General features: G+C 50.6%; 1 long non-coding RNA gene across 1 annotated transcript; it reads right to left on the bottom strand.

Annotated features, from left to right (window-relative positions):
- LOC109250649 (uncharacterized) lies at nucleotides 1–1,103 on the bottom strand. The gene is made up of 2 exons (XR_002073128.2): nucleotides 377–1,103; nucleotides 1–150 (listed from the first exon to the last, which is right to left on the bottom strand). It is a non-coding gene; the product is annotated as an uncharacterized LOC109250649 (long non-coding RNA).
- Nucleotides 1,104–18,217: the final 17,114 nt, after the last annotated feature.

Raw genomic sequence — 18,217 nt, 5'->3', positions numbered from 1 at the left:
TACCAAAAAAGTTAGTTGTTTAATCCCCAAGAGTCGCGTGGAATTCCGTGATTCCAGGTCCGTCTTCCGAGTCTCATCTTTCCTTTGGCTCCCCATCTTCATTTGGCTCAACTTCTCAGTTGCTGGCTGTCACCTCAAGTGCCCCTGACTCTGAGGATGCATTTTAGAAAAGCTGAGCCTGGCGCTCTGGTGGGTCCGAAACACCCCCAGCTCCCCGGGAGGGGAACCCGAGAGGGCGGGCCCGGGAGGGTAGGAAGGGAGCCCTCCATCCATGCGCTGCCACAGTCTGCCTCCACCCCCACCCAGGACGACCCACAGTGGTTCTAAAGGGCCCCAAACCACAATGGGAGCTAAATCCCAGCTGACAACAGCAAACCTCGAGCTTCGGGAACTACAGGAACTCTCCTCCTCTTCTTTTACGTTAGAGGCAGCTCTTAGCCTCTATCTCAACTCGGTGTCCCTGTAAGGAGGGTAAGGACACAGACAGAGAACAGAAGCAGACGTCATCACTCCTCTCGGCCAGTTCCCCCAGTGTTGGGGTCCCGAGTTCTTCCTCAACCTTGTTGAATGGGGTAAGGTAAGGTACAAGGGGAGGAGACGTGCACACACGGGCGAGCTAAATGGAGGCTCAGAGAGAATACATAACAAATACAGAATCGCGCTGAGGTTAGTGGCATCCTTGGGACTTGACCCCAGGTCTTCACAAGCTGTGACATCAGTGGTCTTCAGGGCTTATTAAAGGGGCCTCATCTGTTCCAGCACAGAGCGCTCCCAGACCCAGCCTGTGACAACAGCACTCAAGTTTTCCGGGTCCTCAGTCCTGTGCCAGCCAAGCGAGGGCAACCCACAGCAACCCACAAGACTTCTGGAGGGGTGGGTCAGGCCACCGAGTCAGTGTGCTCGGGGGTCCGCCCCAGCCACTGGGCCTGTCCCCTCCTAAATCCCTAATCCACTGCTAACTCACTTGGGTGACCTTGACAAATCCTTTGCCTTTGTTCCATCTCAGCTTTCTCCTTTATAAATTGAAGGGGCTTAGAAAAGATCAGTCGTTTTCAACTTTTTACCAAAGAAAGGCTCATACAGAATCCAGATCCAAGTGGAGTGACCCTGGTGGAGATAGAGACAGGGAGCCAAGCCCCACCTCCCCTGCACCTCCCCTTCCTGCCCCAGGTCTCCCCCCACCTCCACCTCCCACATCGCACCCTGAATTGCCCCCTGAGCAAACTGGAAGGACTCCAAGGAAGAAGGTGGCCACCAAGGGGCCACCCTCCTCCCTACCAGACAGAGGTGCCTCTGACCCACAACCGAGGTGTAGACCAGGTGTAGATCAGGTCTGAGACACAAAGCAGAATCCAGATTCAAACCTCAACCTCAGATCCAAGGAACTGTGAGGAGAGCAAGGGCCAAATACGGAGCCAACAGGGAGATAGTGATTTCAGATAGGGTAAAGCTGGAATAGCCAAGAGACAACAGTCCAAGGGGCTTGGAGCAACTCCAGAGTTGAGAGTGAAGGATGACGTTGCTTTCGATAGACTTCCAGCCCCCCAGGGGGGGAATTCTGCGTTCCTGCAAGGAGCTTCCACGGGCAAGCATCCACGTCCCCGAATCCAGCCTCGGCTCTTTTCTCCAAATCCTCAGTAGTGTCCCCGTGTCAGGAAGTGGTCCATAGAGCACAGGGGCAGAGTCTCTTAAGCCTTCTGAGCAAAGAAACAAAAGTCACTGAGTCCTGGGGCACTTGTTTCCTATCTCCAGAGAACCAACAAGATTCCTGCTAAACGAGGAGACAGAGAACAAGGGAGAGGCCTGGGGGGGAGGGTGGTTCTGGGTGTGGGGGGAGGTTGAGAGAGACCCTGAGGCACCACCCGAGGAGGAAGAAGGAGAGACACGAACTCCGAACTCCGAGGTTGGTGCACCCAATCCGTTTACACTTGAATGAAGACCCATGAGGAAGGGTTTTGAGATTTATTTAACCGTTACTGGCCCCCGGTCTGTTCTCTTGTAAACCCTGCCTGTTTTCATCTGGTGAAGAGCTGAGAGGGTCTTAAGAATGCACGGGGACTGTGCTGGCGAGAGCCAGGCTCCCAACCAGAGCTGACCTGCAAACAGGACAGCTGGTAACGAGACAGAGGAGCCGGCCAAGTTCCTCCTCTAAAACCAAGAGAGAAAGGACCAGAAAGACACACAGGAGCATGTGTGATGGCGGGTGGCCACGGGGGGCACTAAACGAGGCACTTCCCTTTTCTTTTTATCCCCCTTCCGCCTCCCTGTCCACCCAGGCAATGAGAAACCTCCAGGGACAATGTCTCCATGTCGCCATCTTAAGGAACCCTGGGCAGGAGGGAGTCAGAACATAGCCCTGCACTCAGTGTTGGGGAGGCTGGACTCCAGTCCCCTCCCACCAGCCCAGCCTGCCCATCACCACTGCCCGCCCCCTATTCTTATGCTCCCGTTACCCTTTCCCCCCCTCCTCTGTGTGTCTTTGCCCTGAACTAAAACCACATTTTATCTGAGACACAAAAAAGAGCCAGGAGGACAGTGGACAGAGTGCCCAGCTCAGAGAGCTCTCGTCCAAAACATCCCCTTTGAGGAAACCTCCTCTGATGTTCTCTGATCTCAGTCTTTAGAAAATTCTGAACTTGGAAAGCTGTGATGTGCTTCTCTATTCTCTCGGTGCCCCACCTTCACTCCCCCCAGGATGCCCACGTCTCCTTTCAGGGGCTCCTTCCTTTGGTCCCTGTAGGCGATGGAAAGGGACAGACCCACCTACCACCGACGGCCATGCTTCCCTCCTCCTCAGCCTTGACCTGGTCTCACTCCTTTCTGGAGCCGCCCTATCCCTGGTTCAGCAGCATCACTGACTTGGTCTTGTTCTATGAACGCGTTACATGGACGAGACCTGCTCCTAGGGCCTCGTTCCGGTCCCTTCCACACAGCAGAACAGTTTCCCTAGGGGAGGCTCCACCAGAACCCGAGACTTCCTAGCTGTCGATTTTCTGATCCAACCCCACCCTGTCCCCGTCCCCCTCGCCCGCTGTGCCTGTGTCTTTGTTCACTTTGAGCTTTCTGTGAACCGAGATAGAAACATAGCAAGATGGTGAGATAATTATGACAAGCCAAATAGTTCACAGGCTCTGCCAGTGCAGAATAGCAATGCTGCGGCTGCTTTGGGCTGTTCCAAAAGCAGCTTGGAGGACGGCTCATACGGATGGAAAAGACAAGAGCCGTGAGACGGGGGGGTCCTGTAAGGAAACAAGGGAGCCCCGGGGCTCAGGTGGAAACCTCATGGCCCTTGTCTCCTTTTCCATCAAGTCTGGTCAAGTCAGCCCCACGGGGTGTCCAGAACAAGAGACAGAAGTCCAGGAGGTACATGCCAACAGCTCAGATGGAAAAACACTCCAAAGGTTCCCCGGGGGGCGGGTGCGGAGAGCTGGCGTGAGTAATGATGAAGGGTCTTTCTTCAAGGCGGTGCCAAGCCTTCCGTCTCTGACGCGGTTCCCAGAGCCTCGAGGCTGGCGGGGGTGCGTCTGCAAGGCCCATGGCTGACTCTGTGATCTTGAGCAAGTCACTTGACCTTCTGGGCTCATTTTGTCTCATCTGTAAAACAAGAGGATTCGACGGAGTCATCTGTAATGTGCTTCCGTCTCTGTGGCTTCTTGATTGCTGTGACTGTCACAAGGGAACAAGTGAAATCTGAGAACCGGGGGAAGAACGTAGCAAAGATGCACAAAGTAAATACCAGAAAAGGCCAGGCTCAGAACCTAGGTACCTAGGCTCCTAGCCCAGAGCTCTGCCCGCTTCAGAGGAAGGTCTTCAGAATAACAATCTGCGTTATGACATTCCCCATGCCCCCCGAAAGGTGAAATCCCCCACGAAGCAAATGTGCCTTATCTCCTTGTGACCAGACCCTTCACTATCATGAACACTACGTCTGTTCGTGCATTGCCTATTCCAGACAGCATTTGAAATATGTTTTGCTAAAATATGGATCGTTGGCGTGCTGGAATGCGACAGGCCATACTAAACTAAATGTGGGAAATATATCGATACTTGGATCGGTGCATGGAAGTGGAAAAGGGGAGGTTCCGCGGGGACAGGCGAGTACTGACCACGCGAGTGGTAAAGTGACCGTGTTGACCAAGGTTAGAGGCAAGTTTAGATTATAGTCTTTTATCTATACAGATTAAAGGAATGAATGCTTGCTATTCTTAAATTTTAGCCGCTGGTTCGGACAGAATGTGATCAGGGCCCCAGAACCCTCTGGTAAGCAACAGGTTCTCTCCTCCCCCACCCCGCCCCCTTCTCCCAGCTTTGTCCCCAAGCCCCAGACCTCTGCTTCCCACCCTCAGTGGGCACACAGGCTCTGCCCTGCACACACTGAGTCTTAGAATTCAGCAGCTGAAAAGGCAAACTTGCCTGCCTGGCTGGGAAGAGGGAGGGAGGGGAGGCAGGACCGGAAGTCCAGCTTCTGCCATGGCTGCGAATGGCATGGACCCTAAGGGGACCCCACTAGCCTGGATGGAGAGCTGACCATTGAGTCTGCACTCAGGTGACCAACTTCAAACGCCTGGACCTCGCATGACCAGATTCTATCACCTCAAAGCTCAAGGTAGCCTCAACCATTTTCTCCAGGTGATACGTTCCCCAGTCAAAAGGGTCTAGCTCTGCTGAGTCAACCACAGCACAGAAGGTAGGCACGATGGGGGTGAAGCATAGGCTTTGCCACTTAGTAGCTGGGTGATGTGAGGAGTTTCTTACTCCCCCAGAGCCCAACTTCTAATGTGGAAAATGCGGTATTAGCTAAGGTGGTTCTGGAGAAAAATTAGACAAGTGTATGTAATGTCCTTAGCCCAGGCCGGGCACATAGCAGGCCCTTGAGGAATGAGGAGGGCTCTCCTGTGGCAGTCTTAACTCGCACCACCTCCCTGCAACGTTCTGGCCCTTCTTTCTCCCTCGTCCGCCCTGGAGACTGGAACTCCCCCACAGCCGACATCTGGCCGAGCTGAACTGTGGGAAGGACAGAAGCAGGGATCAGGCCTCGGTCACCACCGTCCTCAGTGTTTTCTCAACTAAAAACCAAAAACCTGGCCTCACACTGCTCCATCCCAGTCCCCTGGGCACTGAAAAGCTTCTGACCAGAGGCCCAGATCAAGGGGCTGACTCTGTATTCAGGAAATGAATCCTGGTTTGGGAGAAGCGGGAGGAGACTCCAAGAGCCATCTGGAAGGTGGTAGCGTTTCCAACTCGTCCTGGGAAAGACCAGACAAGAATCGAAATGGTGTGGCATTAGCCCAAGAACAGACAGATCAACGGGATTAGGCAGCTTCAAAACAGACCCTAATATATATTTAAGGACTTAATAAATGAGAACAGAGCTTTGCAATTCACCGGAGAAAGTGTGAGTGAAGCAAATGCTGGGCTTGTGGGAAATTGGCTATTTGAAAAGGAATCAGTTTTGATCTTCATCTCACAGTGTACACTAAAATCTCACTCAGATCAAAGAGTTAAACCTGCAAAAACAAAGAAAAGCGGGGGGTGGGGGGGGGAGGCGGGGAGGGGGAAACAGAACATGTCATTTTCCCGAATGGCAAGACTGAATAGTACGAAGATGCAAACAGTTCATGAATTGAGATATATGTTGAATCTAATCCCTTTCCAAGTCCCAAATGGGATTTTTTTTTTTTTTTTCTGGAGCTAGACAGCATGATTCTAAAATTCATCTGGAAAATGAGCAGGAAAAGCCAATTTTTTTTTTTTCAACAGAGTAATTGTGGGAGATTTGTTCCACCAGATAATAAAATGCTACATTTCATATACAAATATGTCATATTTTAAAATATGTGAATGTATAAAGATACAATAATTAAAACAGTGTGATTATAATGGAAGAACTAACTGAACAGAATAAGACAGCTCAGAACAGTGAACTGTATATTAAAAAAAAAAAAATTCAGCATGGGATAAAGGTGGCATCCAAGCCAATGGGGAAAGAAAACATTCTTTAATACATGATGCTGGGATTAATGGTTAACTATTTAGGGGGGCAATCTATTTAAACCCTTATCACACAAGATAGAACAAAATAAATGTCAGATGAATTAAAGGGTTAAGGGTAAATAAAATAGAACCATAAAATACTTCGAATAAAATATAGATTACTATTTCTATCTCAGTGTGGAGATGGAATGTCTAAGCACAAAAGCAATTGGAGAAATCACAAAGGAAAAAAACCCAGATATATTTGGCTGCATAAAAATTCAAACCATCTCCATAAAAAAATCATAGAAAATAAAAATAAACAGCAAAATCAACCTGAGAAAAATGTCTGCAACAAAAACATCAAAAAATTAATGTTCTTAAAATATAAAGTAGCATTTATACATGACAAAAACCACTAAACCCCAAAGAAAAATGTGCAAAGAACAAGAATAGGCTATTTGCAGAAGATATACAAATAATGGTTAAGCACACAAGGAAACGTTGAGCCTCACTGGCAATCAATACACAGGAAGAAAACACAGTAATGAAATACATTTTTTTTTTTTTTTTTTTGCCCTACCAGATTAGCAAATACTTGTAAAAGTTGATGCAGAGTATCGAGGAAGCCACGGTGCAACTGATAGGTCCTCTCACACTTTGCTAGCACTGTAGAAATTTATACAATGTTTCTGGAATGCAATATAATGCAATATAATAAGCCTCAAGGGGCTTTAAAATATTCATTCTCGTTGTTGCAATATTTCCATTTTATTGGAATATTTTATTCTAATTTTATTGGAATAATTCTATTATTCAATTTCGAGCAAGTAAAAAATAAGGACACACATATACGTGTTCATCTCTTTTATTTATAATAATAAATACAAACAAATATTCACCGAGGTTTGGATATTCACAAGTTTTGGAAAGTTAAATAAATTATAGTATACCTGCAAGATGGAATATTATATTATCGTTTAAAACTACAGCCACAGGGGTGCCTGGGTGGCTCAGTCGGTTAAGCGTCTAACTCTTGATTTCGGATCAGGTCATGATCTCATGGTTGGAGAGATGCAGCCCCTCATCAGGCTCTGCGCTGACAATGTGAAGCCCGCCAGGGATTCTCTCCTTCTCTCTCTGCCCTTCTCCTGCTCACTCTCTCTCTCTCAAAATAAATAAATAAGCATATTTTTTTAAAATTAAAATAGGGACTCCTGGGTGGCTCAGTCGGTTAAGGATCCGACTTTGGCTCAGGTCATGATCTCATGGTTCATGAGTTCGAGCCCCGCATCAGGCTCTGTGCTGACAGCTCAGAGCCTGGAGCCTGCTTCAGATTCTGTGTCTCCCTCTCTCTTTGCCCCTCTCCCACTTGCACTCTGTCTTTCTCTCTCAAAAACTAAATAAACATAAAATTTTTTTTAATTAATTAAAATAAAATTAGGGGTGCCTGGGTGGCTCAGTTGGTTAAGCATCCAACTTCCACTCAGGTCATGATCTCACAGTCTGTGAGTTCAAGCCCCGCATCAGGCTCTGTGCTGACAGCTCAGAGACTGGAGCCTGCTTTGGATTCTGCACCTCCCTTTCTCTGTCTGCTCCTCCCCCGCTCATGTTCTGTCTCTGTCTCTCAAAAATAATAAACACTAAAAAAATCAAAATAAAATAAAATTATAACCACAAAAATGTTTTTATGATTTAGAAAAGTGTTCATAATATGTTACAATGTGATCTGAACAGTTTCTACAAGCATAATGATGATTGTCGTTTAAAAAAATTTTTTTAATGTTTACTTATTTTTGAGAGAGAGAGAGAGAGAGACAGAGTGTGAGCGGGGGAGAAGCAGAGAAAGAGAGAGGGAGACACAGAATCGGAAGCAGGCTCCAGGCTCCGAGCTGTCAGCACAGAGCCCAACGCGGGGCTCGAACCCACAAACCGCAAGATCATGACCTGAGTCGAAGTCGAACGCTCAACCAACTGAGCCACCCAGATGCCCCGGTTTTCATTTTCTTTTAAAGAAAGTACTGTATTTCTGGACTCATCTTCCCCTCTCATAGGGTAGCAGAAGGTACTCCCAGACCCTCCTCCCAGCAGACTCTCTTCTTCCAGGTCCTAAACTGCACTCCTTGGTGACCTCTGTTCCTCCTCTGACGTTAGGAGGGCAGATAGACCCTCACGCAGTCTGCTTTGTGGCCAGCCAAGCCACCCACGGGACCCAGCCCCCAGGAGACGGCAAAGTAATGCTTCAGACTTTGCCCTTGGCAGAAACTATTATCTCAGTCCTACTACCTACGTACGAATGCTGGCTGATGACCTTGGGCAGCTCGCCATCTGAACCCAAAAGTACGCTCCAGGGAGGCAGGCTCTTTCCCGTCCGCTATTGTGTCTCCAAAGATTCGGGATTCCTCCTGAACGAATGAGTGAGCGAACGGGCGTTTCTTCTGTGAAGTGCGGGAAATCAACCCATTTCGCGGAGTGTTGCGAGAAGCAAATGCACTCACGTGGGTGACAGGCCCGCCCAGCGGACGCTCTTCAGACCCCGGTGCTCACCCCGCACCGAGCTGGCCACACGCGGGGCCCCCAGCTCCCTGCTCGCCTGCAGTGAGAGAGCTTTGCTGAAGGTATAAATGGTTTCGCCTCATCTCTTTGAGTTTTCCCAGATGGTCCGAAACACGTGGCTTTCTTCCTCTTCTTCTTCTTTGCCTTTTGGTTTCCTGCGAATCGATTCTGCCGCTGGTGAAGGGCAGTAAATTAATAACTAGATTTCCCCCCATGACAACAAGTCCCACAACTAATTGGCTCGATATCTCCCTGTTGCTGTATCACTTTGGGATTTTCTGGGTGAGATATAAATAAGCCAATTCTATTAATAAGCCATTTGGCCAAGGGAAGAAAATACACTTCCGAGATCCCGAGGGGCCCGGGGAAGCCGCTCAGTGGCCCATGGAGCGAGGCACTTGATTACAGGAATGAAGCATGCCGCCTCTGTGCCCTCCTCCCTGCAAATCTGTACTCCCGGCAGATTCCTCTCGGTCCTGGGGGGGCGGGCAGAGGAAAGCTTTGTTAAGTTTAAAAATTATAATTTAGATAAATCTGTGCATTCATTGGCCTGAGCGTGTCTCTGGAAAATAATAGTTAGCAGGGTAGAACCTGCGCATTTCAGGGGCTTTATTGTCTCCTTATAATTAAGTCCTGCACAGAAATCCAATTACAAATGTTCTCAATCGCCCTGCAGCTAAGTGCTAACAGAAGAGGGGAGGAAGGCTCCCGGACTTAAATAACTGTGGATAAAAATTAATATCGTGGCCGTGTTGGCTAATTAAAAGTGCCGCCTCTATTAGCAGGCCTTTATATTAATAAATGAGACTGTTATTATCATATCCGACAACCAGGCTGCTTATCAAGTCTGCTCTGTCAGCCTTGCTCTTAAAAGCACAAGTTCATTGCCCTGGGTGCAGGCTCCTATGGGAACAGAGGGGAGGACTCCGTTCTCGCCAGGCACTTACCGAGCCGGGCACCTTGGCATACACTGCCTGTGTGCTCCTCCCACCAGCCCTGTCTGGGTTTCGTCATGGTTCCTGCTTCCCAGTTGAGCCAACCGAGGCTTCGATGTTCAGTAACTTCCCCTGAGAAGAGGCAGAGCAGGATTCAAACCTGCAGCCTCAGGACCCGGAAGCTGGCACTTGTCACGTTACACGAGCTGATTTTCCTGGCTGGCTGGGTGGGGCGGGTGGAGGTTTTTCACAATGTGTCATTACCTGGAAGGTGGAAAACTTGCCCTCGGTAGGTCTGGCACATTCCTTTGTGGCCCCGCGACTTGTTGATTAGTCCTGTGCTGTGGACCAGGCACTGTCTGAGGCCCGGGCCACGTGGCTGGCCCCGCGCTGGGGAGGAGAGCAGGCGTTCGTGATGGCGGAGAAAGCAGAGGGTGCCGTAGGACCCCACCAGGAAATAGCCAACCCGGACTTGGGGGATAGCGGAGATTTCTCGGGGGACACGGCATCTACGCTGAGCTTGGAAGAAACCCAGGCCAAGTAGCGAGACAAGGGGGAGGAGATACCCAGGCCAGGAAATCCCGTGTCCAAAGGTGTGAGGGAGGAGCTGTGCCTGAAAGATAACATTCAAGGAGTGTAATGAAAAACCGGGTAAGGCTGAAGAGAGAAGCAGGGCCAGATCACATCAGGTGAGGCCTTGCTGCCTCTCCTCAGAACTTGGGCACAGCTTACCCAAGGGCAACTGAAACATCTTTGAATCATTTTAAGCAGAAAGTGCTGTGAACAGAACTGCGTTTTGGGTTCATGTCTCCGGCAGGAATGTGGAGATTACCTGGCTACAGTCTATCCTGGAAGCGAAGGACCAGTTAGGGACAGTGCAGGAGGGACAGGAGTGGCTCCATTCAACAGCTATGTGGTCAGCGACTGAACACGGGGGCTGCGTCAGGAAGTGGGAGGAGTCACATCCGACCCCGGGTTTCTGGCTTGAGCAACGTGGAGGGATGCTAGAAGATGGGAAAGAGAGGATGAGAAGCTGCTCTGGGTGAAAGACGTAAGGCGCATTCGGTTCCTGTGTGGCCACAGATGAAATCATCCAGGGGGAGTGGCAAGAGGGGCCAGACAAGTCCTCAGTGGGCTTTGTTCACCCTCTCATCAAACACCATGCATCTTCTCTGGGCAAGGCACTCACGTCTTGTTACCAGGCATTTCTATCTATTAGTATACTATGTCCTTGATGACAAGAGGTGAGGAACTTCCAACCTAGGCTAGGTGTCCCCCAACCCCCACAGAAATGTCAAATTTATTATTTTTTAATGTTAAATGGTATTTTGAGAGAGAGAGAGAGAGACTGTGTGCGTGTGTGTGTGTGAGAGACAGAGAGAGAGAGGTGGGGGTGGGGAGCAGAGAGAGAGAATCTCAAGCAGGTTCTGTGCCATCAGAACAGGGCTTGATCCCAAGAACTGTGAGATCACGACCTGAGCTGAAATCAAGAGCTGGATGCTCAACGGACTGAGCCACCCAGGCACCCCACGTCGAATTTATTTTGAATCACTAGTATCTATCATAGGCAATCCAGTGAATGTGGATCAAATTCTGGTTCTGTACCCAACGTTGAGTCAGCCGTGGGTTTACTCTGAGGCCTGAGAGTAAATCATGAAAGCAGGGTGACTGAGAAAAAGTAGCCACAGACTCTCTCAGTCTCAGAGCGTATTTACATATTTAGCCTAAGTCACCAGAGCCCCATAATGGAACCCAGACCCGATCATTTTAACGTCTAAATTTCAAAGATAATAATAATAATGAATGAAATACCGACTAGACTTAACAAATGAAAGCTTTTCAGGGAAGCGGAGGAGGGAGGGAGACGGAGGAAAGATAAATATCTGAAAACAACATCTTGTTTTTACAAAGCAATGGACCAGTCATTTGCCATCCATCAGCTAACAAATGCAGGAAAGTCCGGATTGATAGGAACGCTAGCAGAATGGGGACGAAGGGCTACAATGTATGAATTTTCTCATGATAAGAAGGTTGTTTCAGCCTTCACTGAAAATCTTTCCAGAGTGTCTGGTTAGGCTTTCCTGTTCTACTAAGTCAAGCTGATTTTCTGATCCTGCTTCTGCATAGACCTGGAGCAGGTGAGAGGTGAGCCTGGCCAGAGTAGAGTTTAGGAGTTTATAGTTTCTTACACAAGATTATAAAGCATGGTGCCAGAAGGCAGATCCTCAACGCTGTGTCTGAAGAAGAATCAAGGTCAAAGCTACATGATAAGGCCAAGACCTGACCATCAACCCAAGAAGCCAGGCAAGAGGCCAAAGACCGAAAGGGTCAAAATGAGAGGTTAGGGGGTTAGGGAGCTAGAGTCAAGGTGCTAGAGAATGGTGAGTGGAGACAGTGGTGAATGAGGGAGTCTGAAGGAATCCCCGAGATCAAGGATTGGTGATATACAGGTTTATTAGTTATCTATCATTCCGTGTAACAAGAAACCCCAAAACTCAGTAGCCTAAAATAGCAAACATTTGCTATCTCAGAGTTTCTGTGCATCACGAATCCGAGCATGTTTCTGCCGGATGACTGGGGTTCAAAGCCTCTTATGAGGTTGGAGTCAAGCTGAAGACCTGAGCTGTGGCTTCCTCTAAAGGCTTTCTTAGGACAGTGGGGAGGATCCACTTCTAAGCTCCCTCCTGTGGTTGCTGGCAGGCCTCAATTCCTCCTCCCATGGGCCTCTCCATAGGCTGCCTAAGCATGGTCGCTGATGACTGGAGAAACAGAGAGACAGAAACCAGAAACTGAGAGATTAAATTAGGAGACAGCAAACCCCCAAGATGAAGATCACAGTCTTTTTATAACCTAATCTTGGAAGTGACATGTTCTATTCATTAGAGGCAAATCAAGAATCCAGCCCATGCCAAAGGGGAAGGGATTATACAAGGAGGTGAAAACCAAGAGGCAGGGACCTCTGGGGGCCATCATAAAGATTCCCAAGCCTGGTTCATTTAAAGGGACTTTACAGGCTGGACACCAGCGTGTGGAGCAGACAATTTCTTTGATGGATGAGAATATTGCAAAATTTCTGGCTTCTTCATCATCCATATTGGTTATTGTTTTCCATGGCAGCAGATGTTGAGATAGAAGGTATAGACAGCTAAGGTAACTATTTAGCGATTTCCAGATATTCTCGAGAAGTCGACTTTTGCCCAACTCGTTGACGTCATTCTGACACTTGCCGTCTCATCGCGTCGATCCCTCCTCAAAAATTCCTATTGTCTGTGCTACAAATTAGCGTCTTCTCTAAAAGGCACTAACCTCTAATTCTCTGTATTTTCTCACAGTGTTGCCTTGACTGATAAATCTTCTGGGAGCCGAGCTCCAATACCTAGTCAGTTGCATCGGGAGGACGAAGTCTATTTCTGACGGTGGTGCGTGAAAGGCTTCCGCTCTTCTAAAGGAGTGTGACACCAACAGGTCGAGTGGGACCTTGGGATATGACGTGTGGTCAGAGTAACCCAACCAAGTCATATTCTGGGCCTGCCCAGCCTGGCTGGATGAAGTGTGACTCCTCCGAATGCCTTGGAGAGAGAAGTGACAGGTGGATCCTTGGAAGGACCCTGAGAGGAGTGCACAGTGGGACCCTGGTTCCATGTTTTCACACTGGGACTGGGCTTTCAGGGAAGTCCCTACTGAGAAGTCACGCTACAAATACACCTGCCCATATGGTTGTAACAGCCAGGGACCGGGTCAAGTTTATGGAGAAGATACAGAGAAAATGAGAGAAGAAAAGCTGACAGCACTAGAGTATGAAGAAGGGAGGACGTACAAGAAGAGAAAGAAACTAGATGGGAGAGCCCACAGCAGAACTGTCTGAATGCCACCACGCCCAGCTCCGGGCCCAGCAGCCATCTCTCTCTCATGGGCAAATCCATGTAACCAATGTTAGTGACTTCCTGCTAAGTTCTAGGCCCAGAGGACACAAGGATGAACAAAATGGACATCACTGCTACTCAGTCGAAGTTCACTCTGGAGGGGAAACGGAAATAGAGGCAGGACAACGAGGCTCACAAGGAGGGCATCAGGCCCTTAGGATAAAACTGTACCGACAGACATATCGAGGCCACCCCACCAGCACAGCAGAGTCGGTGGCCTTCTGGTTTGTAGCCCATCTATAGGGGACCCCGCCTGAGGAAAACGCCCCTCCAAACTTTTCTCACCCCAAGCATGGGCCCTGGCTTTGGGCCACAACCCCCAAAACCTAGTGTTGGGCTCCCGCCCTAACTCACCTCATTTCTCCCTTGGCCTCTCCCTACACTGACCATCTCTCAGGATATGGGCCTTTTCATCCTTTCCCTACCTCTTCCTTGCCCACCCAGAATCTTTGGGAGTGGCAAGAGCAAGAGAAGAAGCCAACGGCTGTCATTTGCCATGGGTTTGTGAAAGGCTATGTCCTCCCGTCTTGGTGACAGACAAAGGAAGGAAGTAGGTCCAAGAGAACTCTACATGGGCGAGGTCGAGGGGCATCTGGCCAAAGATAAGCAGAGGCCGAGCGTCCCCTCTCCCCTACTCCTCTCTTAATGGCACTGCGCTCGCTTGTGGTACTAGTAGGGCTGACCCTCCGGGCATACTACAAGGAAGACAACTCAGCTACGGAAGAAAATGGTAGCTGGTGAGTCTTTAGCTCCCAGGTAGGCATCTGGCTTTAAGTCTGCTCAGAGAACCCGAGACGTCTGTGGTTGCTGGCCTCCTCCACAGCCTCTGGAGAGGTCAGCTATCACAGCTCTGGAGTAGACTGTTGAGATAACCCCCATTTTTTCCATTCCTCACCTACTTTTATGAGTAAGAGTTTCTTCCCAATGTCTGCCCTAAATCCCTCCCGCTCTTATCTCCTTCTACAATTAAAAGCAAAGAACGGGAGTCAGCATAAGGTCACAGCTTCTGGACACTCTGCAGCACACAGAGGTCAAGAGCCTGAAGGCGTTAACCGTTCACACTGGAAAGCTGAGGATGCGGCCTGTCGAGCAGGACTTCGGGGGGACAGAAGGAAAGCCAGGGTGGGGGGAAGCCCCGCCAGAGGCCCTGGGGCTCCAGGAAAGCTGAGGGATGCGTGTCGGTGAACACATCTCCCAACAGCCCGTAGCCGCGTGGACAGGCCACGTGAATGCGCTCCCGGGTGAAAGTGGCATTCTCCACGATGGGAGCTCCCTGGCCCAGCCCTGCCGGTGCTTGACATGGAGCCCCTCTCCGTAGCCCAGCACCCCCCTCGCTTCTCTGACTCTTGCCTCCCCTCTCCCACCAGGGCTCTGCATGGCGAGCCATCTTTCGGCCCTCCTGGTTGGCTTGGCAAGTTGCAGACAGCCTCTCCCAGAGCTCCGGGCCTCTGCGCGGCCTCCACGTGCACGTGGCTGCGATGCCCCTTCTCTTAGCTCTCTCCTGCTCATCCAGTGCCAGACGCCAACTCCTCCATCAAATGAGCCTCCATGATGCTCAGAGGCCGGGCCGCCCCTTCTCCTCTGCCCCCCAACCCCAGGGTGGTCTCCCTCCCTGATCCCCACCCCCGGACTCAGCAAAGGGGGGGGGCCGGCTCCACAAGCCAAAAGGGGTGGGGGAGAGGGAGCAGGGAGGGGAGGCTGGGAACGCAGAGCCCCGGCCCCCTCCACATCCGCTGCTGCAATCACAGCCCACCCCCAGCTGACAAAAGGCCTTGTCAGAGCCAAGGGGTCTGGTGCCAGCCCCGCCCCTTGGAGCAGTGACAGCCGTGTGCTACATTTGCCCAATTCTGCAGCTGGGCTAATTACTGTGGTTCCCGAGCTTGGGGTCCAGCCCCAAACCAAACAAATTAGGACAAAAACCATAGGCTTCTTCATCCCTCTCATTCCCAGCCAGCAATTGCTGAAGGACCCCTATAATTGATGACAATGAAATAAAACCCCACCACCTGTCCTTACTCCTAAGGACTTGGGAGCCCGGCCAATACCTCGGCCCACCCCTCCGTGGCCACAGCAACGTGGAGTTGCGCAATGCTGCATTCCCAGTGCCAGCATCACCCCGGGAACAACCTGGGGCCCGTCACGGCCCACGACATGATCCAGCCCGGAAGAATAACGCAGCTGGCGGGCGGGCTAAGAGGTGAGTGGACTTGCGGCCAGGACTGCCCCGGGGGTGGGCCAGCCCCGTGAGGCCTGGGGCTGGTGTGGATCTTGGGGGGGGGGGGGGGAAGGGGTGGTGTGGAGGGGATGGCAGCAGCTCGCGGCCCAGGTCTTCAGGAAACACAGAGGAAGGAAGTCCCAGGTGGACAACTCCCAGGAGGCCATACTCAGAAAAGTCAGGAAAAGCAGGAGTAAAAGCCAGCAGTAAGGCCTGGAAGTCAGTAGGAGGGCCCTGGCTTGAGCATCTAGGTTCAGGGACAGAAATTAAAACAAGGACCCAGTGATGTACAAGACCTGGGTGCTAGGGAAGGAGATCAAAACACAGGTTAGGCAAGGCTCCACCAGCAGCGCGGGTACCTGGCCGAGATCAGATGTGGGATGTGGATGCCCTGATGAGGGTCTGGCTTAGGTCCAGAAATACGGGTGATAAAAGAGACCTGGCCAGGGGCAGAGAACCAACTTGTGATCCTGGCTACAGGGCCCTACACTGTTCTCCAACTCTGCCTTGCACGGAATTGCGCAGAGGGCTTGTTAAAACACAGACTGCGGAGGGCGCCTGGGTGGCTCAGCCCGTTAAGCGTCTGGCTTCGGCTCAGGTCATGATCTCGTGGTTCGTGAGTTCGAGCCCTGTGATGGGCTCTGTGCTGGCAGCTAAGAACCTGGAGACTGCTTTGGATTCTGTCTGTTCTTCCTCTCTTTCTCTCTGCCCCTTTCCCACTCACACTCCAACTCTCTCTCTGAAAAATAAACATTTAAACACACACACACACACAGAGTGCTGGAGTCCTTGATTCAGGAGGTCTAGGGGTGGGGGGAGCGCTGAGAATCTGTATTTCTGGGTAGTTCCCAGGGGATGCTGATGTTGTTGGTCCAAGGACCACGCTTTGAGAACCACTGCTTTAAATATCTGGGGACAAGATATAATCCTCAGGCTGAAAGTGAGTGACAACCCGGGAGCCAAGAGGAAATCACCCAAGGTAATGTACCCTGAACGTGTGTATTCTCCTGTCCCTTCCACACCTCCCAAATTCGTGTGTTGAAGCCCTCACTCCAAATGTGACTGTATTTGGAGACCGGGCTGTGAGGAGGTGATAAAGGTTAAATGAGGTCGCGGGCGGGATGCCCTAATCCAACAGGGTTGGTGCATTTATAAGAAGAGGAAGAGACACCAGAACGCACGTTCCCTCTCCTTCCCCTCCACCCCTCTCCCTTGTGAGGACACAGCAAGAAGGCCATCTGGAAGCCAGGAAGGGCTCTCACCGGCACTTTGATCTCGGACTCTCAGCGTCCAGAACTGTGAGAAATACAAGTGTGTTATTTCAGCCCCCAGTCTGGGGTGTTCCGCCATGGCCACGCAAGCGGACTCAGTCAGCAGACTCAGAAACCAAACAACGCGAGTAAATACTGAGACTTTGTAGAAAGAGAGAGAAAGGTCTGCACGTACACCTCCCGAGCTGGCCGCACGGACGAGCCCACCTGTGGTTTCTGCTCGTCCAGACCCACCCTCACCTCTGACCCAACTTTCTCCGTTGCCTGCATTCCCGCACAATCCTAACGAGGAGGACTTTAAAAGCTCTTTCTCATCTCCGCTCCTCTCTCCTTTTCTCTGCCACAGCCCCTGCCCTGCCCCAGGGCAAGCCTTCATCTCTGGTTCAAGGTCATGTCCTGAGCGTCCCAGCTGCCCCCGTTTCCTCTGCCTCAGTCTCCCTTCACCTCTGCCCTCGGCTCTGGCCCCGATCAATCACCCTAAAGCACAGTCAGGAGAAGCAGGGGTCGGTGGGGAAAGTGAGGACCGAGCCAGCCAGCGAGTCCCTGCAGAGGCGGCAACCACAGGTCAGGGAGGCTCGAGGAAGATTTATTGGCCACTGAACTCAGCCGGAGGGCGTGGGGTAAGAAGGCAGAGAGTGTAATCAAAGTGATATTTTATGTTCCTCCGTCTCAGGAAAATAATTGTTCCACTGGAACATCATTACACTATCGTTTTTCTACTCCTGTGCCACTTATAGGGAAATAGAAACTCACTTTCTTCTTCTTAATAAGCTGCAATTTCAATAACTCTAAAGGCTTTTTCTGAGACAGAGCCATCCTCCAGTGATGTGGTGAGGACAGGCGCCCTCTCCAGACTCCCAGGCGGGGGGAAGGCCTGACTGGCTCCTGGGGACAGCTGTCCCTTCTTCTTGATACTCTCCTTGCCTGTCATCCGGGGGACCAACTGTCCCTATTCGCCCGGGACTAAGGGGTTTTCCAAGATGCTGGACTTCCAGTGCTAAATCCAGGTCAGCACTGGGCAAACCAGGACAGTTGGTGACTCTATCTTCCACCCACTGGGGACAAGAAAGCAACATTGTGCATTTAACAAGTATTTGTTAAGTACCTACAGCATGCCAGACACTTTCCAGATGGCTGGGAAACAGGCAGATGCCAACAACCAAACACTTGCCCTCAGGAAACTTGCATTCTAGTGGAGAGATAAACAATAAACATATAAGTAAGTACGTTATAGAACATACTAGAAATGGATGGAGGAAAGCAAAACAGGGAAGGAAGATTGGCAGGGAGGTGTGGGAGGTGGCCATCTTAAATATGGTGATCAGGGTGGGCTTCACTAAGTTG

Source organism: Panthera pardus, unplaced genomic scaffold (assembly GCF_024362965.1).
Source record: "Panthera pardus isolate Hobbes unplaced genomic scaffold, ASM2436296v1 HiC_scaffold_21, whole genome shotgun sequence".
NCBI lineage: Eukaryota > Metazoa > Chordata > Mammalia > Carnivora > Felidae > Panthera > Panthera pardus.
This window is presented reverse-complemented; position numbering and strand designations above follow the sequence as displayed.